The following is a 27,431-nucleotide window of genomic DNA, read 5'->3' on the forward strand; positions in this document are numbered from 1 at the left end:
TTTCCAGAATGAGATTTTCACTCTGCAGCGTGGTGTAAAGTTTGGAAGGTAGGAGACGAGGTACTTGCACAAGTAAAGCTGTGAGGACGAGTCGTGAGTCGTGCTTCGGTAGCTCAGTTGGTAGAGCACTTGCCCGCGAAAGGCAAAGGTCCCGAGTTCGAGTCTCGGTCTGGTACACAGTTTTAATCTGCCAGGAAGTTTCATATCAGCGCACACTCCGCTGCAAATCTCATTCTGGAGACCATGACTATTTGCAAACGACATCCGACGTGAGGCAGGAGCCGTTTGTCCCGCGAAGCGTACTGGTTGTTCGGAAATTCCCGTTACAAACTTCTAGGGCTCGTAGACGGAAGTGAGTAGCTAATATTTTGAATTGGGATCCATGCCCAGAAAAGTGCCTCTTCCGTGCTACAACCATTTCAAACCATGTTGGTAAGGCGACCACTTTTACAAGTAATTTATTAGGCGTGACCCAGTACATCACTTGTTTCAGAACACCACTCATTAACAGCAATACAATTCGCTCGTTTACTCGTTGACGTATTCTGTTCAATGTGATGCAGTACAGCCTCTTCCAGTTCGAGTGGGCGTCGTCTCCATGGAGCCCCACAGTCACTCCTGACAGTAAAGGTAACCTTTCTCGAAGCCATTGCGTAATTGTGGCCCAATGGTTTTGCGACCAAGTCGGATGTTGCTAAGAACGATCTTGATAAAGGCAACGAGCAACTCTTCCATTACAGTGAGCTTCGCCATTCAGGAGGATGATGTCGGTGTTTTCTGCAAACGTGTGCTCAACCACGTTCCTCTAACTCTTAAAGATACGTGAATGATGCTCGAACCAGGTCAGATAAGTGAGATAGACGTCAAATGACATCAGCTGATCCGATGTCACCCCCCCCCCCCCCCTACACTGACTACCTGTTGCATTCGTATCTAGCAAATTTGTTTTCAAACGGCTGCAGCATGGAGACGGTATCATTCCGGACATGGGTTCCTATTCAGAATATTGTTACTCACTCCCCTCTACAAGTTCTAGAAGTTCGTAACGGGAATTTTCGAACACCCTGTATAACGAAGTGTGGTGGCCGAATACGCAGAGATTCTGCTCGGCGTGGATATTGTGAAGTCGTTGACAGGGCTCCAGAACTATGTGGTACCAGATGTCTATGCACATTTCAAGCAGTTTCCGCAAATTACGAGATAGTGGTTTACGGGAATGCAGCTGGCGCTCAATATGTGTTGCTGTGGGTGCGGATCAGGCACACTTGCTGACCAAGACAAAAATTTGATTTCACTATAATGTCCCTCAAACCAATGTAGCACGATTATGATCTTGCAACACGAACACTTATCCTGCTGGAAGATGTCATCACTGTAGTAGGTGACTTCAAGCATGAAGCGATGCAGGTAGTCCGCAATAATGTTCACGTAGTTCACTGCAGTCATGATGCCCAAGATTAGCCCCACAGATCCGATGGAAGCCCAACTCAACGTTCCCGATAGCATAATTCCGCCGTCACCAGTCTGCATCTGTGGCGCAGTGCATGTTTCGTGCAGCCATTCGCCTGGATTACGGCGTGAAAGGACCCAACCATCAACCTCATGTAACAAGAAATGCAATTCATTCGACAGGCGATGCGTTGCTATTGATCCACTGTGAAAACTCAGTGATGCTGCGTCCACAGCAGTCACAAGTGACGACGTCGTTGTGTCAACACAGGAAAACGTAGGGGTCGTGCGATGTGGAGTTCCATGCTCAACAACGACCATTGAACTGTGTGCTCCGAAACACTTGTGCCTGCACCAGCATCGTACTCTGTCGTCAGAGCTGACACAGGTCGCTGCCCATCCTGGCTTACACAGTTGGGAGATCCTCCGACCTCTGCGTTTTGCCAGGAGGCGTGGTCGTCCAAAAATATAATGCCTACTCGCTATTTCACGATCCTTCAAGGACTTTTCATAGGTACTCGCGACAGTAGTATGCCAAAAGCTACCAGCTTCTCCGTTCTAAAGATTCTCGTTTCCAACAGCAGTGCAGCAACAGCGTACCCTTTGTCAAAACCGCTTACATCAGTGGATTTCTGCATTTACGTCCCGTATCTTCACTATAAAGACTGACCACTCGTCTCTGTTCCCCTTACATTCTTTCCTTACTGTATCAAGTGCCCACAACACCAGCAACAGGCATTCAGTCTCGCGGCTGGCAAAGCTTTAATATTTTGGCTCATCGGTGTATCACACACTGGACCAGGGGACTGCAAACTACGGCCCGCGGGCCGAAACCGGCCCGCGAGGGCTGGCAAACCGGCCCGCGTTAGCTGGCCGGACATCCCTGGTATCCGGCCGGCCAAATATTTGAGGTGGTGCCTATCCTGCCAACAATTGAGTTTCGAGGCCTGTCGTGACCAATACACCGCGACATTGTCGGAGCTCTATCTTCAGAAAGCGGAAGGTCATGGTTAAACTTGTGGCTATCCACAATAAACAGACAGGTCATGGTTAAACTTGTGGCTATCAACAATAAACAGACAGACCATTCTCCGTGCGATAGTGACAAAAAAAACGGTTAACAGACTAGTTTGGCGAAAACGTTTTAAGTAAAATAATTCTTTGCATTTTATTCTACTCACAAGTCTGATGTAAGTCTTTCAAATGGACGCCACTTCGGCGACTAGCCTTAGTAGTCAGTCGTTATGGAAGATGCTTCTGCCGGCCGCGGTGGCCGTGCGGTTCTAGGCACTTCAGTCCGGAACCGCGTGACTGCTACGGTCGCAGATTCGAATCCTGCCTCGGGCATGGATGTGTGTGATGTCCTTAGGTTAGTTAGGTTTAAGTAGTTCTAAGTTCTAGGGGACTGATGACCTCAGATGTTGAGTCCCATAATGCTCAGAGCCATTTTTGAAGATGCTTCTTAAGCAAGGTTTCACTTTCTTTACGTATTTCGATTTCCAGATTTTCCTTGTCTCTTCGAATTCAAACTTTGAATTGACCCACACCTATTAGTACAGCGCATAAAACACTAAAAAAACTCGTGAGACACTCGCAACATAGACACAATCACGCAACAGAACTACCAAATATATGCTCTGGCTCTGCTACTCGCTACAAGACTACATAACTAAACTTATTGTTGCGCTGCTTGAAATAACAATGCGTTGACATACTCTAACTGCGTTATGTCTTGTAGTAATAGTGTTGCTAACATTGATTTAGAGATTTAGTTAACTTTGCAGGCCGCTTTCGTGAAGAATGTGCTGTGACATACTTTTTTGTCGGTGAAATTCGCCAGAATAAAATACATATGACGGTAGTATCTGTTCCCGAAAGAACAGTTACCGTGGGTGACAATGCAGCTTTGCTAGAAATGAAATGATAATTAAATGGACACCCTAGCTGCAAACAGGCGTTGATGTGCTTCATTGGGGACATGTTGAAAATGTGCGCCCGACTGGGACTCGAACACGGGATCTCCTGTTTACATGGCAGACGCTCTATCCATCTGAGCCACCGCGGGCACAGAGGATAGTGCGTCTGCAGGGACTTATCCCTAGCACGCTCCCCGTGAGATCCACATTCCCAACATGTCCACACCACTACATTCGTAGTGCGCCTAATAGATGTTTGCCCATCATACTCATTACTCGTGGCAGATTAATCTACCAAGTCCCGTACGAGTTCGGGCATAGCGTGTGCGTTCGCACAAGAAGGTCAATGGCCGGGAAGCCATATTTTAACTATATATGACGGTAGTATCTGTTCACGAAAGAACAGTTACCGTGGATAACCATGCAGCTTTGCTAGAAATGAAATGATAATTAAATGGACACCATAGCTGCAAACAGGCGTTGATGTACTTCATTGGGGACATGTTGAAAATGTGTGCCCCGACCGGGACTCGAACCCGGGATCTCCTGCTTACATGGCAGACGCTCTATCCATCTGATAGGGTTCTTTAGTAACACTAGGTAGATATTGACCGTTATGACTTCGTGGAGGAATCAATGTGGCCCGCAGACTAAAACGTTTGGAGACTCATGCACTAGACAACCAAAGATTAGATGGAGATATCTCTACTAAAATTACTGTTATGTCCAAAGATGCTACTAGACTGGAGGAAGAATCAATGGTCGACTCAGTAAACAACTACACTTTTAGGTTCTCTTGTGACGGAGATGGAGTACAGATAAAGTGAACACCTTTCAACATTAGTAAACGCAAAGCTAGAAAATTGTAGAAAAACGCACGAAGACCTGCTGAGGATCAACACATGGTGCATGGATTGAGAAATGACCCTCAACATAAACAAATTTAAGTAATTGCACATAAATATGCAGGGAGACCCATTATTGCACGGTTACGCGATCGGGAAACAATCACTGGAAGTAGTCACATCCATTAAATATTTGGTATGCGAACGGAGCGATTTAACGTGGAACGACCACATGCAAGTAACTGTAGGTAAGGCAGATGCCGGACTAACAATCATTGATGGAGTCCTCAGGAATTGTAATCTATCCACAAAGGGGGTAATTTATAAAACCCTCGTGCGACAAATACTTCAATATTTCTCTTCAATGTGGCATCCACATCATGTATTATTTATAGAGCAAATAAGTAAGATCGAAAGAACAACAGCACGTTTCGTTATAGATTCATTTAGTAAGGGCTAAAACGTGACGGAGATGCTCACCCAACTCCAGTAGCAGAGACTACAAGATGCATTCTGCAGTGCAGTGTGGTTCACTGTTAAAATTCCAACCACTGCTCCCTCCTACGTACACTTGGAAAAGGAAATGTAGGTAAAATTAGAGAGACCTTGGCTGACACAGAGTTTCACTAACAAATATTTCCTCACGGACCATTCGCTACTGTAACAGGAAAGGGTGTGAGTGATAGTGGTACTCATAGTACCTTCTGCTACACGCCATATGGTGGCTGGCGGAGTATAGATGTGGATATGGACGTGAATGTGGACGTGGGCGTAGAGCGCTGAAGGTATGTAGATATACAGGTTATGCTTCGTAAATCATTTTAAAAAGTATTGGAAAAAAGACACTAAATAACTATTAACTTTCATAATGGTTACAGGTACACAGAAAAATGAACAAATTAAAGTTGCTTCGCTTGAGCTACTTCCAATTCACTTGTAATCTGCTGCTCGCCAAACAGTGTGATGCGCGACGAACCAGCTGTGAGAGATCCAGGACTAAGACAGCTGCATGCTTCCCCATACAACTGCTTGTGGAAACAGGCCACCAAATCTTGCTGAAACTTCCGACTCTTGGCTCAAAGGTAGTAATGTAACGTAGTGACCAATAATATATTTGCCACATAGGTTAGTGAGGAGGAAACTTATTGAGCATCAGTATAGGCAGTTAGTAAACAAAAACTGGATGTTAAAATGACAAAAGTAGTAGACTTCCTTCATATCACCGGCTAAAAGATCTTAACCGATAATCATAGCATATCATTAAGTGCCAGACCAATATCGCCTAGTAAATCTCATTTTCAGGAACGCTGTACTGCAGAACCTCGACGTATGTGGGAACACGACGCTACCTAACATCCGAGTAGTTCATAATGAAAGTCCCTCAAATGTTGCTGAAACATTGTGTGGGCTCAAAGCAAAATGAATCATGACACACATTAACAATTTTACTTACAGTGTGTAATCACAATATGATTTTCTCTACCGAGGTATTTCCCCACAAAATCTAAAACACAAATGACATAACCGATTCACAATTTGTTCGAAAATATTGGTTACCATGTACTCCTAGTGTAAGATATTCCACATTAGTTCTGGTTCGTCTACCACGCCTACTACCTAGTTACAAGACAGTCTTGGGTTCACGAGCAGTCAATTCCTATGGACCTCAGTTTCTAATGACCTCGATGTCGACGGGACGTTAAACTTGGATCTTCCTTCCTTCCTTCTTCCTTCCTTCCTAATGCCCGGTATCGTTCTTCTTATCCTTTTGGCTAGTCTTTGTGTTTTAAACTTCAGTCTCGAGAGCACTGAAGCTATTGGCGAAGATAAAAATTACACTGTCTGACATTGCACGTAACTTTCGCAAGCCAACAGCGACTGATTGTCGAAAGAATCATTTGCTCTGTTTTGACAGTAGAATATAAGTCCAGAAAGAAGCAAGAGTAATATAACATTCTCTTAGAGAAACTAGTATCTTTTTAAAAGTACGCAGCAGAACCGGAACAGTAAAAACCAGCCGCTAAAATCTGATAACGTATTTTGATGCCACCCCTCAAATGGAGGCGATATCATGTTGACAAATAAACTACACATTGAAACAAGTTGAAAAATGATCAATGCTAAAAAATAACGGCAAAACATTATTAATTACAACTGGCGTAAATTTGGACATTCATTCCACGTATGTTGCCGAAGCGATCGAGAGATGATAATGAACCGTTAGTCAGTTACAGATGTATTGTCCCCCACTCTTTGCGGTTCCTTACGTATTGTCATAAATAGGTCACAAATTATCAGCGAGATGGTGATTTTCGTTAAGACGAAGCGTTTGTGTGAAGGACTTCATGTGCAGGGGTACATCCCAAGTTGAAATTCGCGGAAAAGGACGCCAGATCCTGGTGACTCAACATCACCTTGTTAGGTTTGACATAAAATGTAGTTCCACAGTCGTCAGCTGATTATTTCCTCTGGATAGGAGAATTTAAAGATTACCATGGGAGAACAGCCACTTTCACTTTTTAGTTTCCGCAACTGGTATAGCGTGTCGCTAATACACATGTAATTGTGGTATCGGCACCATGATGGTACATGTTTCACTGTATGCTGAAGCCTCAGAAAAATATAGAAGGATCAGCTTGAACGAATATTTATTTCACTCGTTTTACTAATCACCACTAAGGAAACCCAGGTTACGATAACTGATAATGCCTAGGAGAGCGGTGTGCTAAGCCCACGCTCCTCCATACCGTATCCAGCGACACCTTCGGAAGAGGATGACACGACGGACGGTCTGTAGCGATGGCTCCGACAGCGACTGTGGCCGGAGTTTACATTACTAGGGACAACACATTGGCTCATTTAACGTTAGTAGTACAAATTTATGATCCTTACCATGCCTCGAGGTCAACCATATTCTAACGTAGGTAACTCCAAACACGTTCCCACGTTTAATAGAACTTAGCATCATGCAGTGGCTACTTGAACCACGGTCTCATGAAGAATTTTTACAACATTGGCGAGACTATAACAGGACTTGTGATAGAATCCAGGACGACCAATTAGGGAAGGCAACAACGGAATTTTTCGCTATTCTTTTCTATCTTGCCTATCCTTCCAAGAAGAGCTCAGCCTAATCGGGGAGGTAGTAAGCTCCAGGAAACCTATAACAAAAGTAAATTTCACTATTACACTGACTTTCTACACTTGCGAGAACAAGAACCACTGCTTAACTATTTGTTGGAGACTCCTCAGGAAAATAGCGATTTATAGCTACTATTTGGCAGATGGAATTGGCTGATGTAACGTTGTTAGCGAGTACGAAAGAAGCTGTTCATAGCCAGTCTGGAAGACAAGCTAAACGAGCTATATTATATAACAATAAAAATGATGCTCTGCAGTTATTAATATAAGACTGATGGGAATGCGGTTTCTCTCGGCGAATTTCTTTGATGTAATCTTCTCAGGTTATCCTCTCTATCAATGCATTGCTAACGTAAAGGGTATTAGGGTTACAAGTGCAAATATTTCTATTAACAACTGCGGACAGTGAACTGAACAACATTACAACAATATTTACTTCATTTGCAGCTGTTATGAGTAGTATGTTTTTACGTTGGTTAGAACTTCCAAGTACACTTGGCATAAGCAAGTCCCTGGGCAGCAGGTCAGGTATTGAAGATTGGATGCATGGACGATACTGACGGAACATTTCGATGAAACAGCTTTGAACACTGCGCTCCTGAAATCAAAGATGTTCTTCAGATATATGGATGACAGATTCGTAGTTTGCCACATTGTGAAGAAAACCTACAAGAATATCTGTGCCACCCTAACAGCACTCACGATAAAGCCAGGATCATCAAGGAGGTGCAATGAGAGGGAGGCTTACCGTTCCTAGACATTCTGCTAAAGAAGAACCCTGTTGGCACCCTGGGACATTCAGTCTACAGGAAGATGGCACACACGGAACTGTACCTAAACAACAGTAGCGACAGCCACCCAGTGGAACGCAAATCTTTGCTCACCATCCTGGTACACAGAACTTGAGCCATATGGAACAAGTGGAACCCGCATACCGAGTTACAGGATCTGCGCGAAACGTTTCGCAAGAACGGTTACTCAATGACAGAAACCAGAAAGCTCTCAAGCCGAGCAGAAAGAAAACAATTTAAAAGAGGTTATCAAACTCTTGCCAACGGCCTTGCCGCAGTGGTAACGCCGGTTCCCGTCTTATCACCGAAGTAAGCGCTGTCAGGTTGGGCTAGCACTTGGATGGGTGACCATCTGGTCTGCCGAGAACTATTGGCAAGCGGGGTGCACTCAGCCCTTGTGAGGCAAACTGAGGAGCTACTTGATTGAGAAGTAGCGGCTCCGGTCTCATAAACGTATATACGGCCGGGAGAGTGGTGTGCTGACCACATGCCTCTCCATATCTGCAACCAGCGACGCCTGTGGGCTGAGGATGACACGGCTGCCGGTCGGTACGGTTGGGCCTTCCAAGGCCCATTTAGACGGAGAGAGTTTTTATCAAGCTCCTGGCGTTCCTTCCGTAAGCAGGGCCGTCCACAGCAAAGATTACCAGGATAATGGAGAAGCATAACATAAAAACCATTTGCCGCTAAACGGCGAAAGTCAGGCATATGCCTGGGTCAATCAGAGACCATCATCGGCTATACACAGGAATGCAACTCGCAGTGCTATCCAGAACATTTGGAGAGCATTCGTCTCAGCCAAATCGACGACTTTGCAGTGACAGAGGACATTATCAACGAAGGATACGTGTTTGTTTTTGAACAGACGAAGGTGCTGTGCTGTGGCAACGGGTTTTGGGATTTGGTCATCAAAGAGGCAGGGAAATGATAGTAACCAACGATCTTGTCAACCACGATCATCGTTTGCCAGTGAGAGCAGAGGGCTTTAACAAAAATACGTCAGGAACGCTTTGATTTGAAAGCGCCGGAGGCAGCGGTCGAAATACGAGAACCTCAAAAAGTAGAAACGGATAAATTGCTCCAATCTGTAGTTATCAATGTATAGATTGAATCTGATATTTGTCAAGAGATAAGTGCGACCTAAGTAGATAGACAAGACCTGCATCGTTGCTGATCTACTATTGCAGCTTGAATCGATTATTACTACTGCATACCATTACATCTACACTCCTCATTTCGGTTCAATTTTTGTCGTTGCGATATCTTCTGAAATTAATAACAATAAAATTACAATAAAATTGAAAGCGTGATGCTCGTTTAGATCATCTAGATATTACTGCTCCCTCCTGATGAATCAGGTGGGATGGCATGATCAGTGAACAGTCTCATAAAGCTTCCAACGTGAATAGTATGGTCATATAACATTCCCTTCGGCTATTCCCAAAGTTACTTTTACGTGAAGGATTGTAGTTGTTTTAATTTCGGGGAGGGGAGGGGGGGAGGAAGGTACGTTGTCAATTGGCCGTTCGTGATTTTTTATAAGAAATATCCCTTTTTGTTTATAATGAAACACAAGTACTCGACTGAACCTTGAAGAAACGATACTTCTTGAGATGGTACTTTAGGCAAGTTTCCTGTAAGGTAGAAAAAGGTGAGTAGATTTTCGAAATGGTTGCGGGCTTCAGACCCCATGACCATTATATTAAAACGTTGGAATCTCTCGTATCATATGCTCCAAGTATTTTTTTTTTTTAATGACAGTAGCGCTGTAAATGCCAAAAGACACCTGCTGATATTAGTAAGGGCCGAACGGTGTGTTCAAAACGAATACTCCTTTGGATTCCAGATGTAAGAAAAGTTGCAAGGACTTCTCTGACATATCGATTTTGCAGTAACGTTCACCATCTTTTAATTTTGGAAAAAAGTTCTCAGAGCGTGGAGTCGACTTGGCGTCAACTAGCATACGGAAATTAACTGCTTAAAAGTCTCCACGCAGTCTGAAGGTGACCGTACTAAAGATGGCCACAACAAGCTAGATGAGACCGGTGTGATCACTTCTTGCTGTGGGAGATAGTTAGGCCCTAAAGTTGTCACAGACAACTTGGGGTAAAGGACGTGCTCGGGCAAAACATGTGACTGCATTAGGCTGCAAAAGGTTTATTTTTTGCCGCTATATCAGAGGTACAGCCCTTACTTCCTGACACACCATCCCAATATATTACACTTCAATACACACCATTTCGAGAGAATGTTCAGATTATCTTACATACGAAGTCTTAAAATCAGACAGCAAAATACAAGAAAGCGTTCCGTGAAATACGTATTTTGAATATGAAAGTTTATGCCACCAGCCTATAGGAGTGCAGGAAGGTCACGTGACACGCCATCACTCTTGCTCCTGCAAATTATATGAAAATACACAGTGAGGTGTGGCAGATAATTATGCCCTTATGGAGGTACGAGAAGCTTACAGAAATACCACTTGCTCTAATACCACTAAATGATATACTACATTTCTTTTGAATTTGGTAACTAAACCAACTGAACTGAAAGGCAAGTAATACTATATAACTACACTTGTACTGACATTTTAGCCTCCTGTTACCGGTTATGCAGACTTATCAACCACCCATTTACTGAAATCCACGATCTGCATGTCTTTCGCCGGCCGCTGTGGTATAGCGGTTCTAGGCACTTCAGTCCAGAGGCTGCTACGGTCACAGGTTCGAATCCTGCCTCGGGCATGGATGTGTGTGATGTTCTTAGGTTGGTTAGGTTTAATTAGTTCTAAGTCTAGGGGACTGATTAGCTCAGATGTTAAGTTCCATAGTGCTTAGAGCCATTTGAATCTTTTTTTTCCCCTGTCTTTCAGTAGAAACCATCGACACGGTCGTCAATTTTTTCGGGGTCTTATAATTCCTTAAAAACGCTTCTATTCTTTTCAATGAAGAAAAACACGTTTCTGCTTCGATTGACGTCATTGGAATGGCAGTGAAAATTTTCTCCAAGTTTGTAAGGTGGCTACAATTTCGCACCTTACAAGCACTCATCTACTTACTTTGCCGTGATTTACAAACAGAATTAGGTATCGTTTGATCAGTTGTACATCGTATATATGATAATTTAAAGAAGACTGATATTGTGGCGTACACCAACTAAAGAATTGTTAACACTTATTGCATGAAAGGTGATGCAGTGTGTCCGCAGCTCGTGGTCGTGCGGTAGCGTTCTCTCTTCCCACGCCCGGGTTCCCGGGTTCGATTCCCGGCGGGGTCAGGGATTTTCTCTGCCTCGTGATGACTGGGTGTTGTGTGATGTCCTTAGGTTAGTTAGGTTTAAGTAGTTCTAAGTTCTAGGGGACTGATGACCATAGATCTTAAGTCCCATAGTGCTCAGAGCCATTTTTTGATGGAATGTCTTTATCATCAAAACGGCGTAATGAATGATTGCCTGTACTAGTAGAGTTTGAGACGCGAGTGGAAATGAAAGGGCAGGCGTAACTATGGCCCTGGATGGAAAAGCCCGCACAGGTGTGTTGGTCCTGCTTAACAGAGGAAGTAGTCTTACTCAACATCTGAGGTCATCAGTCCCCTAGAACTTAGAACTAATTAAACCTAAGTAACCTAAGGACATCACACACATCCATGCCCGAGGGCCGGTATTGTAGCTAGGCTGGAAGAATAACTAGAAACTCTGAAAATCTTGGACACAGCAGAAAGGAACACGGAAGCGTTACTTCAGAAATCATGCAGGCTGGGTTATTTCCGAGAATTTTTACTCTGAGAAGCGTGCCATTGTACGAATTCCAAATTAACAGGGATAGGTATTTCCTCGCTAACTTTCCGCGTTGGACGGCAAAAGATTAAAATATGGTTGGTCGGCGTTCGGAAGAATCTGTAGAGCGGGAGAATATTCCGTGGTTTCGAGCATATGATTAGCTTTCTTCCGTTACGACGGAGGGGAGCCGAGTTTTCCTGGGAAGCTCGCCGTGGAGAGAAAGCAGATTTCCGTTTTGAGCGTCTGTGTTTGACGGTCGCTCAGTATCAGCTTTTGTTGGTACAGACGGACGTGTTGTCTTTGCTCTCAGGAGATTTTATAGTTACAACGGTTAGGCACTGTATTTTTGCGAATTTATACGACTCTGGACTTCGCCTCCGGGTAGGGATTCATCTTTGAGTACGCAGCGTTCTTTTGCCTGTACTCACGTTGAGACGTTATCTGAACTCCGTTCTTGTGGCTGGGAGTCTGAGTTTCGAATTAGCGTTTCTCATCTGTAGAACACAGAGAGGAGAAGACAGTATTAGATTATACTAGTCAGAGGACCGTCTTCTGCCGTCCTAGTGTTTGAATGAGGTTTTTTTTTTTAATATATATTTCGTGGCTGGAGTTCTTCCATTGTCACAGACATGTACGAGAACAATCACTACTGTGATGCACCGGATGCAGCACATACGGTGATATTGCTAACTGTTTCGGGATATTAGGGCTATAAAGCTAAACAGCTGTCATCACGTAAATTTTATTTTCATTCAGGTTGCACTCCACTTTAGACCATCTTTGAAAGTAGTGTCTTCTAGTGTTTGGTACGTAAATGATGTCAGTCATCTCCCATTACTTACATCAGATCGCGTAGCCATAAAAAAGGGGCAGATTTGGGCAACTTATCAATCATATTAGTTAGGAAATCCATTTGTATCTTTTTATGTCCATTAGGCATGGATATGCAAACATTTGTTATATATGGTGGGGTTTTAATCCGCAATAAATGTATAAGCAGAAACAGCATTTATCATTTGTAGTTACTAGCTCACTTAATCATTCATTTATGTTGATGTTGTAATTTATATGTTGTAGACGAAGAAGGAGGAGATAATATCACCACTAGGAGATCCTAAGCTCTGCTTCAGGGGGTAGTCAGAAAGGGCCAAATCTTCATTTTCGCGTTCAGTATTTTCCGTTTCGCACATTCATTTTACACCCGTCTGGTGTAGCATCTTGGATATGCTTTAACCTACCAGGATCCTACTTAGAGTCTTCTGATAGTAGCTATAAAGTGGTTTGAAACCTCGAAATTTTCAAAGTACTTTTTTCCCGTTAATAATGTTTAAGTGTTATTGATAGCTATCACCAGCTCGCGTGTATACTTTGCAGTGGTAAAGTTACGAGATAACATTAAAAATAATATTTGTATATTTTATTGTATTTCTTGTCAGAGGTGTTGCGCTTCAGCCCGCTGGCTGCAATTTATTGATATTTATATTATGTCATTTGTCGTTATATTTTGTATGCATTGTAACGACACTGCTCGTTCACGACGTTGCGATTAGTTTAGCTTGTTTGTTGTAGGTATTTTATGTTACATGACCGTTACTTAATAAATGTGAGTAGTGTAAATTGTGTGTACTTTTAAGAGAGAACTGTTAGCAGGGATTACTCCATGATAACTAGGGCGAAAGCGCGCTTAGTAACACAACAGGTCGCTAGTTGTAACAATATAGAAATGCAGATGGATGGGGTAGTCAAGAAAGCCAATGGGATGAGAAAGAGTTAGCTTTGTTAGCAGCACAAGGCACAGGTGCTGGGAATATCGATCCAAGAGAACTTTTCGAGGATGATATACACAGTCAAGCCTTTGGTGGGCAATCTTATAGCGAAGATGAGGAACAGTGATCCACTGAGGCAATCGTAAAGATACGGGACTATAATGTAGGGAGTGCAAGTGAACCTGAAACGACTAAGAATCGTGGTAGATCGCCATCAGTGACATTGTCACGAGACAGCATATCAGGGGCGCGCGATGATGACTTTTTTGAATACCAAGAAATTAAAAGGGAAAAGGGCATAAGACCACCTAAGAGTATAAGAAGAGAAAGACACAATAGGAGAGAAGATTTAGGTAACACAGGTGTGTTGGATATCATTGCATACCTAAAAGCAATGGGAAGTGAAATGGGAAATAAAATTCATAAGGTCAGCTCTGAATTGCAAAGTGAAATGGGATGTAAAATTCAAAAGGTCAGCTCTGAATTGGCAAGCCAGATAAAAGAGGGAAATGATGAAGTACGCTATGAAATGGTAAGTAAAATTCAAATGGTCAGCTCTGAATGGCTAAGCCAAATAAATAAGGGGAATGATGAAATACGCTCTGAAATGGGAAGTAAAATTCAGAACGTTGGTGTCGAGATTCAGTCGATAAAACATGAAACAAAAGAAGTGAAAAATGAGGTAGTGACGCTGCGAACAAAACTAGAACGAGAGTTTGCGGAGATCAAAAGAACCGCGAACGAGGCGCGATTACTAGCGAGAGGCGCAAAGCGGATTGCTCTTGAAACATTGGAGAAGACAGAAAATACGAGAAAGATAAGTAGAGGTGCATTAACGAAGTTGCAGAGGTGCTTGAAACAAGTAGAAACAATGCACCTGTAAAAGACAGAAATTGCGCCAAATAAGGCATTGACCGCGGAGCTCTCACAATTTAAACAAAACATAGAAAGCGAAACTAAACAATTATCTCAGGAAGTCAGGTCGCAACCTAGTCAAAAATCACATCTCAGAAAAGAAATAGTAGGCGATTTGGAAATAACAGAAACCGAAAAAGGCAGTTCAAACTCAGCACAATAATGTCCAAGGCCAGACGATAATAGAATGTGCTTGTATGTAAGAGTTGATCGTCATCTACAGGCTGAGGAGGAGGAGGAGGAGATTAGTGTTTAACGTCCCATCGACAACGAGGTCATTAGAGACGGAGCATAAGCTCGGGTTAGGGAAGGATGGGGAAGGAAATCGGCAGTGGCCTTTCAAAGGAACCATCCCGGCATTTGCCTGAGGTGATATAGGGAAATCACGGAAAACCTAAATCAGGATGGCCGGACGCGGGATTGAACCGTCGTCCTTCCGAATGCGAGTCCAGTGTGCTAACCACTGCGCCACCTCGCTCGGTAATTACAGGCTGAAAGCGTATCTGCAGAGCAGAGAAATATCGCTAGAGATATGGCCCCTGCGTCTACACAGGACACGACTGGGTCGCTAATTGCGAATACGGAGAACAGCAATGAGATATTTCATACGCATAATTTTTACCCAATCGCTAATTGCGAATACGGAGAACAGCAATGAGATATTTCATACGCATAATTTTTACCCAATAATGCTCTGCATGGGACATTTTTCCAGTGATGAAAACATGACAGGGAGTAGAAGAGTGGACGCCAAAGGTAACGGTAGACAGGAAACGTTAGCGTCAAGTGAGTTTGTGGTAGGCCGAGTGGGAAGAAATTGTAATGAAATTTTCGATTTTAAGCACTTTATCTCTGTACGAAAAATCCAGCATTACAAAGACGAGGGTAATGTTTTACACCCAAAAACTTTTATTCGACAATTTGATTTATTATTACCTCCTCACTGGCCTCTGATGTACAAACTGGCCATTGTACGTTCACATATCGAGGGAACATCGACCGAATGCATGCGGATCTTTGCAAATACGTGCACGTCTTACGAAGAGTTTCGTGACGCATTTTTAAACAAATACTGGTCTAAGGAGACACAGGACAGGATCAAGCAGGAAATAGTGATGAGCAGAGACCCGGAGATTTCAGGGTTCCGTAGTCCGGTGAAGTATTTCGAAACCTTGACGAAGAAAAATCAGTATTTGAACGACCCATGCACACCGACTGAGATCATAAGATTGTGTTACATAAAGTTGCCAATTTCCTACCAGCAAACGCTCGTCGACCGATGTGGAAGTGATGTAGAAGGATTCAAGGGTATCCTATGAGAGTTGGAGTTCGCTGTCAGCGATCAGCAGGCGCGAGAAAAACGTAGGCAGAGAGATGTGCAAAGTGAAAGAAGGGAGAACAACGAAGGGAATGATAGAGGCCATAATTGGCCAAACAATGTAAATCGGCAGCCTCACCAAAACATGGACCATAGATATCGTAGTGGGAACAATGTACAGTGGAAGAACTAAGGCAGATAATATAGCCAACAAAATGAACGCAGATGGGAGCCACAAAATAATGGCACATCATGGGGCGACAATAGAGAAACTCGTCAACGGTCTGACCAAGGATGAGGTGGAATGAATCACAACAGGAATCGGGAACAATCAGTTGAAATTAAACCACCTAACCCTGGGAGAGTACGCCAAAATGGCATAGAAAGTGAATAATCACTAGGCCAGACGACGGGCACTAGTGAAAATGCGCCCGTGAACCATATCGGTGGTAATAACGTAAATATTATAGAATATGAGGACTTAGGGAGATATTACTCGAAGAAAAGGAAACATTACCCGACCAGGAAATCTATCCGGTGGTAAAAGTACCAATTGGAGGTATTATGGGTAGTGCTGTAATAGATAGTGGAAGCGAACTCTCAGCTATTTAGGATAGGGTGTTCGCTAAATGCAAGGATTCAGTTAATCCACCGACGCCCACAGTAAAAAAACAAAGGTACGAGGTGTGTTAGTTGGAAACGGTATGGAAATATAGCAACAAACACGTATAGATTTTGAATGCCAAGGACACCAGATGACTGCAAATCTGTTCATAATACCGAAACTAAAAGCTGATATAATAATCGGGGTAGAATTTCTTTCAGCGCAGAAAGCTACCGTTGATACACGAAAAGGGGAGTTAACGTTAGGAAAAGAGAATAAAATAAAAATCAGATTTGATAAGAACGCAATAAAAGCTCAAATTCCGGCGTGCTGTTTAAAACTACAATTCACGGACCAACATACAGTTCAGGGGGAAGAGTGTAAAACAAATAATGAGAATAGAGCAGAGTTAAAGTCACAACGTGAGCAGATCAATGAAATTAACAGTAAGATTGATTCGTAACTCGATATTCTGGAAAACATACATAATATGGACAGGAAAGGGTTTGAGCTTGCACTCAAAAATAACGCAGAGTTATTCTTTCCTAAAACCGGATGCATTAAGGGGTATCAACATAAATTTGAAGTAAAGAAACATAAACCATTTCGAGAACCTCCTTCTTCCATCCCACGGTCACATCGGGAAAGGTTCTCGGTGAACTACGAAGAATGGAGGATGAAGGCGTAATTGAGGACTCGAGATCTGAGTATTATAGTCCATTACGCATAGTTGACAAAAAGGACGGTGTAATTCGACTGGTGTTAGACTCACGCCAAATAAATACCATTATTGTGCTAGAGACGGATTGCCTTGAAAGGCTTGAGGAGCTCCTTCAATGTTTTCACTGGGTTTCAGTGTCTTCCTCACTTGATCTGTGATCGAGCTTTTGCAGATAGAGCTCGATCCTGACTGCCGAAAATACACGGCCTTTATTGTCTTCGGAAGTTGTTTTCAATTCAAAAGGCTCCCTTTTGGATTGAATATATCTTCAGCTGCATTTATCAGGGGTTTTAGCAAAATATTGAGTGGAGGGTTAAAAGAGAAGCTCACATGTTATGTAGGCAATATATTGATAGCAGAAAATACTTGGGAGAGACATAACAAACTCTTAGATGAAGTGTTATGCCGTTTGAAAAGATATGGGGTGACTGCAAATATTGATGTCTTGTTTTGGGAACAGTAGGGTTAGCTTTCTGGGACACATAATAACAGGAGAAGGGATTAGCCCTAACCCAGAGAGGATGACAGCAATTTCAAAGTTTGCCACTCCTACAATCAGAAAATAGCTAGGAGGATTTCTAGAAATAGTAAATTTTTATAAAAGTTTATCTATGTAGAAGCATTAGCTAGTCCCCAACCCTACCAATTGACGGGAAAAGGAACATTCTGGGTGTGGGATGAGTGTGCAGACCCAGAATTCAATAATTTGAAGGTGGCACTCGTCAATGTTCCTTTTTTATCACATCCTGACTTATCACAGGATGTTTGTATGGCCACTGACAGTGCGAAGACCGGTCTGTGAGTTACGTTCTTTCAGGAGTTTGAAGAAGACCACAAATTAGTACACAGAACAATCGCCTGTGGTAGCAGGGTACTATCCAAAAGTGAAAGGAATTACTTTGTTATCGAACTTCAAGCCCTTGCAATAGTATGGTGATTTAAAAAGTTTAGATATTTTCTGTTTGGGAGAAAAACAAAAGTCTATTCGGACCAGAATTTCCCCTAACCGCCAAACTTCCACATGGAAGACTAGCGAGGTGGGTAGCTGTGATTCAAAATGAGGAGTGTCTGTTATTTTAAAAACATGGAGAAACGTATAAGGAAAGCAATAGCCATCTGTAAAAACGGCCAAAAGGCGCAATCCATTACCATAGGTATCCAGGCTCCTTTATACCCCATTATTCCTGAGAAACAAAGGAATAGGGCAGCGACGGATTTAATGGGACCATTACCCAACATACCGAGGGGCCATCAATATATATTGGTGGTGCTGGAGCTCACATCCAAATTTTTGACACTGACACCACTAGAAAGGGCGACTGGTCTAACTGTGAGTCGAGCCTTGTGCAGAGACTTCATAATCCAAGTGGGAACTATAGACTGTATTATCTCAGATAATTGACCTCAATTAAAATCTGAAGCATGGAAAAGAACACTAAGAGGGTATAAAATAAAGCCTATATTTATTAGTAGATTTCATCCGGGTTCGAACCCTGCGGAGAGAATGATGAAAGATTTGGGTAGTTTATGTAGACTATATTGTGGAAAGAATCATGCTAGCTAGGATGTATTTCTTAAGGATTTTCAGGATGTGATAAACGAGCTCCCCCATAGTACTACACTGATGTCACCTATGGTGGTTCTGATGAATAGGGACCCTCCAGATAAAATTCGAGGGCTGATCGATTTTCCACAAAGGGCGCACTGACAACATAAAGCCATAGTGGAGGAGGCTTTGTACAATATTCGGGTCCCTGGAGAGAACCGCAAGGAGCACAAGGTGCACACGCACCAAAGGCGAACTAAGGGAATTTGTAGTTGGACAAAAAGTCTTAGTTAAGTCTTATAGGTCGTCCAATAAACAAATGAAGCTATGTCAAAAGTTCTTCACGAGATGCAGCGGTCCTTTACGTATAAGAAGACTAGCGCATGCAAATGCGGTTGAAATTGAGTCTGTGACATCAGGAAAATCTTTGGGACTTCATCATGTGAGCCATCTCAGGCCATTTATAGAATAAGTAGGACGAATTAAACTGAGCTTGTATGGCGAAAGTAAAGTATATTGTATATAGTTACCAATTAAGTTGTTGCATTGAAGAAACATGTAGATTTATCAATATTTTCTGTGCTAGTATCATGTTAAAATAGGTACTACAGTGCATAAAAGGGCAGGATATCGACAGTGAGAAAATTAGGAAATGTTTCTTTGTGTAGGCTATAACTATGTGCACAGTATACTGAGCGCACTATTTTAAAGATGTTTGGAGTTTAAGATGTGATATCTGTCCCTGAAGGAATAAAGTAAAAATGAGAAACATGTGGTGCTGCAAAAATTTGTAAACATGTGTGAATAGGTAACTTTGTTATCGAATTGATGTGTAATGTATTAGCAGAGAATATCAGCATTTTAAAAACATTTTAGAACTACTTCATGAAATGAGTGTCAATTTTCCATTTTTAGTAATGGGTTCACAAATGAGTGACTTGCTAGTTGTGGTTTGCGGTGACACGAAGGTCTGTCGTCCAAGTATTGTTTGTCTCCATTCAGAGAAACGAGAGTTCACTAGGTGGCTCGCTCCACGTGTCTACGTGAGAGTGCACCATTATTTGTATATGGAAGTGTTGTATTTATGCTGTTCAGAGAGATGGAAAAATCGTGTACATGGTGGCCAGTTCTGCGGAATACCATATGAGCGCACCGAAATGCTGAGTGTTATAGCGTCATGAAGTGGACGTATAATAAGGGGATATCGACACTTAAAAATTAATAAAGGAAAGTATGAAATGCAATACATTCAAAGTACATGACATTGTGAGTAATACATAAGGGCATGGCAGTCGTGTTGATGAGCAGTGATTTTATATAACTTACTAAAATCTTTATACCTGTAGGTACCACTAGTAAAATGAAATGTTACTTTAGTAACATAATAGGAAGAGTTAATGACAGATAAAGGTAATAACAGCAGCTCCGGAGAAAGGACAGCGACAGATAAGGTATTACTGAGTAAAACATGAAAGAAGGTACGTGACACTATAATTAAAGAAGCTATCAGCAATTTTGTACCAAACTTGCTATGTAGTTTATGATTATCCACAGAAAAGAGGCCAAAGCACGCAATGAAGAAGAGGTCCGCCTAATCATTCATTTGTGTATGTTTGTGCTGACGTACACTTTCTTGTTCACAGATGTTCACGACGACACCCACGACAAAACAAGGAGCCATGAGATCGGACGATCCTGTGATACCCAGCGAAAGTGAAGTACTTAGAATAGAGTTATAGTTAGACTAGTATAAACATCCTACTGGCCAGTAGTTTAACAAGTAGTTTCACAGGTAGTATTTGCATTTATTAACTTTGTGATATGGCGATGATCATAATTCTACTGTTATGTGTATTTTTTCATAGGTATACAGGTGCCAAAAGATATTTAGTAAATAAATTACATAGGTTGACGAATATGTTCGTTTATAATTAACATTAACTTTGTACATGAAATTCTGATCAGATTGTAAGAGTAAATAAGTGAACGTCTTGGATGATAGTAAGCTCATGAATGAACGCAAAACGACTATAGAAGAACATATCATGATTCAGTTGTTCCTCTGCCATCGTATTCTTATTAGTTCACTTGTACAGACAATTGAAGGTTATATTATTTTGTACTGGATGAGATAATACTATAAGAATTACCTCATCCTAGTACAAAATAGTTCATTAGGTGGGGGTATTTTAAGGTGGCTATAATTTCGCACCTTACAATCACTCATCTACATTCTTTTCCGTGATTTACAACCGGAATTAGGTATCATTTGATAGGTTGCACATCGTATATACGAATATTTAAAAAAGACAAACATTGTCACGTACACCTTGAAAACAGTTTTTAACGCTTATTGCCTTGAAGGTGATGGAGTGTCTTGATTATCAAAACGGCCTAGTGAATGATTGCGTATACTAGTAGAGGTTGGAACGCCACTGGAAATGAAACGACAGGCGCAACTCAGGCCCTGGGTGTAAAAGCCTGCACAGGTGTGTTGGTCCGCCTTAACAGAGGAAATATCCCTAGCTGGACTGTCAGGGCACCTCAGTGCTGAAGCACAATAGAGTGGCGGCTGACCGGTATCGTAGCTAGGCCGGAACGATAACCGGAAACTCTGAAAATCGTGGACGCAGCAGAGAGGAACAAGGAAGCATTACTTCGGAAATCACGCAGGCTGGGTTATTTCCGAGGATTTTTACTCTGTGAAGTGTGCCATTGTGTGAATTCCTGATTAACGGGAATAGGTATTTCCTCGTAAACTTTCTGTGCTGGACGACAAAAGTCCATAGTATGGGTGGCCGGCGTTCAGAAGAACTTGTAGAGAGGGAGAATATTCCGTGGTTGCGAGTATATGATTCGCTATCTGCCATTACGAGGGAGGGAAGCTGAGCTTTACTGGGAAGCCCGCGGTGGAGAGAAAGCAGTCTGCCGTTTTCAACGCCTGTGTTTGACTGTTGCTCAATATCAGCTTTTGTTGGTACAGACGGACTTGCTGTCTTTGCTCTCAGGAGATTTTATAGTTAGAACGGTTAGGCACTGTACCGTTGTGAACTTATACGATTCTGGACTTCTCCTCCTGGTAAGGCGTCGTTGTTGAGTACGAAGCGTTGAGTGATTGAGAGCACTTCTTCTGCCTATACTCATGTTGAGACGTTATCTGAGCTCCATCCTTGTGGCTGGGTGTTCACGTTTCTTGTCTGTAGAACACAGAGAGGAAAAGACAGTATTAGATTATACTACTCAGGGCACCGTCTTCTGTCGCCCTCGCCCTCGCACACATGTACGAGAACCATCACTGTGACGCACTGGACGCAGCACATACGGTGATACTGCTAATTGCTTCGGGTTATTAGGGCAATAAAGCTAAACAGCTGTCATCACGTAAATTTTATTTCCACTCAGGTTGCACTCCACTTTAGATCATCTTTGAAAGTAGTGTCTTCTAGGGTTTGGTACGTAGATGATGCCAGTCATCTCCCGTTATTTGTATTAGATCGCGTAGCCATAAAAAGGGGCAGATTTTGGCAAATGATCAATCATATTAGTTAGGAAATCCATTTGTATCTCTTTATGTCCATTGGGCATGGATATACAAACATTTGTAATATATAATGGGGCTTTAATCCGCAATAAATGTATAAGTAGAAACAGCATTTATCATTTGTAGTTACCAGTTCACTTAATTATTCATTTATGTTGATGTTGTAATTTATATATTAAAGAGCAAGAAGGAGGAGATAATATCACCATTAAGAGATCCTAAAATCTGCTTCAGGGGTTAGTCAGACAGGGTCAAATCTTCATTTTCGCGTCCAGAATTTTCCGTTGCGCACGTTCATTTTACAACAGCCTGGAGTAGCATCCTGGAAGTTGTTCGTTATTATAAATTCCGTTAGACTAACAGCATCTGATAATAATCTGAATTCTTGTGCAAAACAGATACAAGAGAGTTCATGGTGTTGTAGTTGTCCAAAATCTTATACACTGAATATATTGTCTTCTAAGGCATGTTTAGGAAACTTAGACCAATACAAGGGGAACTTAACGTCCACAGTAGCTCCACCAGTACCATGTCGCTGTAGCCTAGTCACTTTACTACATATGATTGTTTTGGCACTAAGTTCGATATACAGTTGACAAAAATATGAAGTGAAGTTGTGCTTGTGAGAAAATATTTCATCATGTTCAATTAGTGGATGAAGCAAAAAGTTTGTGATTGCTGTTAAAATACCAGTTTTGGTAATGTTATGGATTGAAGGTGTGGTGTGCGTACTGTAAGACATTCAGTACACACACCATCAAGTTATTTGACTTGTCGCTCTAACGAAGTAGGCGAGTGTCAGCAATATGTCTTGTGGTCTTATCGTGGCGTGTTTATCTTCTGCCATTAGGTCCGACGATAGAAATGCCACTTGCACGCTTAGAGTAGCAGATTGACGGTGACCAACTTTAAACAGAACTTGATTAATTTTCACACACATTTATTAAAGTAATAACAAGCATAAAAATTACTTAACTTGGCTCTGGATGCTATTTACAATTGACAATCTGAAGTTCCTTTGGTATTGGTATGTTAATCTTATTCTCATATATATCTCTGATACTTGACAAAAGTGTCTATACATTCACCTTCGTGGCTATGTACAATAATATGGTAATCTTATTGGGCGCAGACTGAAACTTGATTATAGACTGGTACAGACAAATGTAGAACTCGTACAGACTGGTACAGACTAATGCAGACTGGTACAGACTGGTGCAGACAAATGCAGACTGTACACTCATTATAATACCTCGCGCGTTCATGTATCACTGCGCGAGTGTGATCTTCGAGGAGAAAAGGTTCTACGTTAGCAGCAATCTCATTGGCTGCGTTACATATTAATACGCGGATCGGCGGAAGCAGAATTTCGTCCGTCTCTATGGCAGCGCCATCTCGTAGTGCGGAGACGAACGAGCGCTGCGCCTGCGCTGTTGTGCTTAGCGGGGCGCGCTCTAGTGGGAAAGCTGTGTACGCGCTGACTACCCGGAACTATGTACTCAACAGAAGGTAAGACGCAGCCTTTAACGGCATGGAAGAAAGGTGCCGTTTTGAGAGCCAAGAAAGCCAGGCTGAAATTATCCCCGCAGAGTGGAGCAATCTACGGGGCATCTGGAACGGTTTCTTCATAGGGGATTTGCAGGTGTGCTGCAACACCCAAGTGTAGGTAGAGCTGAATGATCTACCTGCTGCTACATGCAGGTGCAAGTTTGTCCCTGCTGAGACTACACTGGGGCGCACTTCCCACTGGGGAGACGCCGTAGCAACGTAACCTCCGAGTTTGATCGAAAGCCGGGAGCGTTTATGGGCCCATTACGAAGCATTATGGCGTTAAACGTCCAAAGATTGTTAGTTTTAACATATTCTGGAAGATGTATTAGTTTTATTAAACCAAATATTAGAAGAATAGGCGGGAAGTGAATGTAAAATTTTTGGATGTAGTGCAACACCGCAACATTATCATTCACTGTCCCTGCTTAGAAGGGAACTGCAGTTCAAACAGTATGTACTGTCTTATCGATGTAAAAATCCAAAATGATTAAATACATCGATGCAGAAAATGTTATCTGTAGCAAGGGTACTAGAATTTTCAAATGTGACGCGTCGGTGCACGCATTTTTATGTTATCTCAGTTTGGAAAAGTTCCTCTAATCTAATGTTCATGTACTTTGTGGGACATAACCTACTTTGAAGAAGTTTACAACGCCAGTAAACCTAACCTCATGTATGCGTTCCAATTTATCACTGAAGCTGAATCTCCCTTATAAACTTGAAACAGTAACAGCTCGTGGAAAATTTTAGATTCAGTTAATAACTTCCGTGATGTGCCTGCCTCAGATATTACGTTGGTTTAGATTTTATTTGCGAAATACTGCTCCTGGTTAATAACATTCATTCTATGTGTAGACACTACCTATGTGGCTGTATTTCCTACACCAAAACCACTGTTCATCTGGGGCATCAGTGTCTTGGAGGTGTCAAAAACAATTTTGACAGGGCGGCAACTGCCGTTTGCAGTAGGTTGGCATAGAAAGACAGCTGGAATAATAAGACGTATGACTTCTATTTCGAAGCACGTCGCCAGAAGGCTGTTGCGTAGACCGCTACGAGTCTTGCACGTAACTGGGTTGTATACCACGCAGAGGTGACGGAAGTCATGGGATACCGCCTGATATCGTATCGGGCCTACTTTTTCCCGGAAAAGTGCAGAAGCTCGACGGGGCATGGACTCAACTAATCGCTGGAAGCTCCCTTCAGAAATACTGAGCCATGATGCCTCTATAGCCGTTCATAATTGCGTAAGTGTTCCAGTACAGGATTTTGTGCACGAACTGACCTCTCGTGCATGTCCCATAAATGTACGATGGGATTTATGTCGGCGATCTGGCTGGCCAAATCATTTGCTTGAATTGTTCAGAATGTTCTTGAAGCCATTCACGAACAGTTATGGCCTGGTGACATGGCGCATTGTCATGTATGAAAATTCATTCGTTATTGGAGAACATGAAACTCATGAATGATTGTAAATGGTCTCCAAGAGACGATCATAACCGTTGTCAGTCAATGATAGGTTCATTCCATGTAAACACCATTATGGAGCCACCAACAGCTTTCACAGTGCCTTGCTCACAACTTGGGTACATGGCTTCGTGAGTTCTGCGCCACAACCAAACCCTTCCATCAGCTCTTACCAACTGAAATGGGGACTCATCTGACTAGGTCACGATTTTCCAATCATCTAGGATCCAACCAATATGTCAAAAACCCAGGAGAGGCGCTGCAGGCGATGTCATGCTGTTAGCAAAGGCCTAGCGTCCGTCGTCTGCTGCCATAGCCCATTAACGTCATGTTTCGCCGCATTGTCCTCTCAGATACGTAAATCGTCGTCTCACATTGATTTCTGCGGTTATTCTGTGCAGTGTTGCTTGTATGTTAGCACTGACAACTCTACTCAAACGCCGCTGCTATCGGTCGTTAAGTGAAGGGCGTCGGCAACCGCGTTGACTGTGGTGAGAGGTGATGCCTGAAATTTGTTATCCTTCGCAGATTCTTGACACTATAGGTTTCAGAATATTGAATTCCATAACGATTTTCGAAATGGTATGTCCCTTGCGTTTAACTCCAGCACCCATTTCGTTTCAAAGACTGATGGTTCCCGTCGTACGTTCATAATCACATCGGAAACCTTCCATATGAATCACCTGAGTACAAATGACAGCTCTGTCAATGAACTGCCCTTTTCTACCTAGTGTACGTAATACTACTGTCATATGTATATGTGCATGTCGCTATCCCATGACCTTTGTCACTTGCACTTGGCTGCGCTCTCGCCGAGGGAGCTAGTTGTTTGTTCAGCAGTGCTACGATCAATGAAGAAATTGCAGAATGGTTTCGCCAATATTGTTCTATTTCCCGCGCAAATTGGAAACTCTGTGCAACGTTGAGGACTTGTTCTAATGAAGGCTCTGAACATCTTAAAGCTTGCACGAGAACCGTGGGCGCAGCAAATAACGCAGTCTGAAGTGAGGGAGTCTATGTATAATCGTTTGCACATTTTATGCGTACATACAAAGTTACAACGTCGGCTTAAGCGTTTTAGTACTGCGATCTGGCAAGCTTCGGAAAGTGATTAGTGACGCCGAAAAAATTCAAACCTAGCGAACGCTGTATGGGCGTTGCGGTGAGCTCGCTGCCTACTGCGTCTCTGTGATGCCGTCGGTTGTGAGACAGAGTAAATATTGTCGCTCTTTGGGCGCTGGACACAGCAGCCTTTTCTCTGTCATCCCTGTTTCGATGCCATTATGGACACTGAGAGTCTGACCAGACGGATTTAGAATTAGATTGGTCTTTTTTGATGCGGGACGGGCGGGGCATGGCCTATTTATGTTAGCATAGTTTCCAGGCACTGGTTGGCGGAGCAGAATGAGGGAAGAATGGTAGTCCGAGGTTGGTAGGGTCAAGTCCGTATGCCGAAACTTTTTTTTTATTTTCAATTTGTACGTTACCCACACTCCAAATAAACCGAAACAATGCCAAATATATTGCATTATTAATATTTTAGTAAAAGGCACCGAGCGTTTCTAGGCGCTTCAGTCTGGAACCGCGCTGCTGCTACGGTCGCAGGTGCGAATCCTGCCTCGGGAATGGATGTGTGTGATTGGTTGGGTTGTTTGGGGAGGAGACCAGACAGCGAGGTCATCGGTATCATCGGATTAGGGAAGGACAGGGAACGAAATCGGCCATGCCCTTGCAAAGGAACCAACCAGACATTTGCGTGGAGCGATTTAGGGAAATCACAGAAAACCTAAATCAGGGTGGCCGGACGCGGGATTGAACCGTCGTCCTCCCGAATGCGAGTCCAGTGTCTAACCACTGCGCCACCTTGCTCGGTATGACGTGTGTGATGTCCTTAGGTTAGTTAGGTTTAATTAGTTCTAAATCTAGGCGACTGATGACCTCAGATGTTAAGTCCCACAGTGCTTAGAGCCATTTGCATTTGAGTAAAAGGCATGAAAAGAAAACGCAAAGGAAAATCGGTGATTGGAAATAAATTTCCGAGAAAGGACTGCAAATAACTTTCCGAGATCTGATTGTAATTAAA

This window comes from Schistocerca piceifrons, chromosome X, assembly GCF_021461385.2.
Source record: "Schistocerca piceifrons isolate TAMUIC-IGC-003096 chromosome X, iqSchPice1.1, whole genome shotgun sequence".
NCBI classification, from domain to species: domain Eukaryota; kingdom Metazoa; phylum Arthropoda; class Insecta; order Orthoptera; family Acrididae; genus Schistocerca; species Schistocerca piceifrons.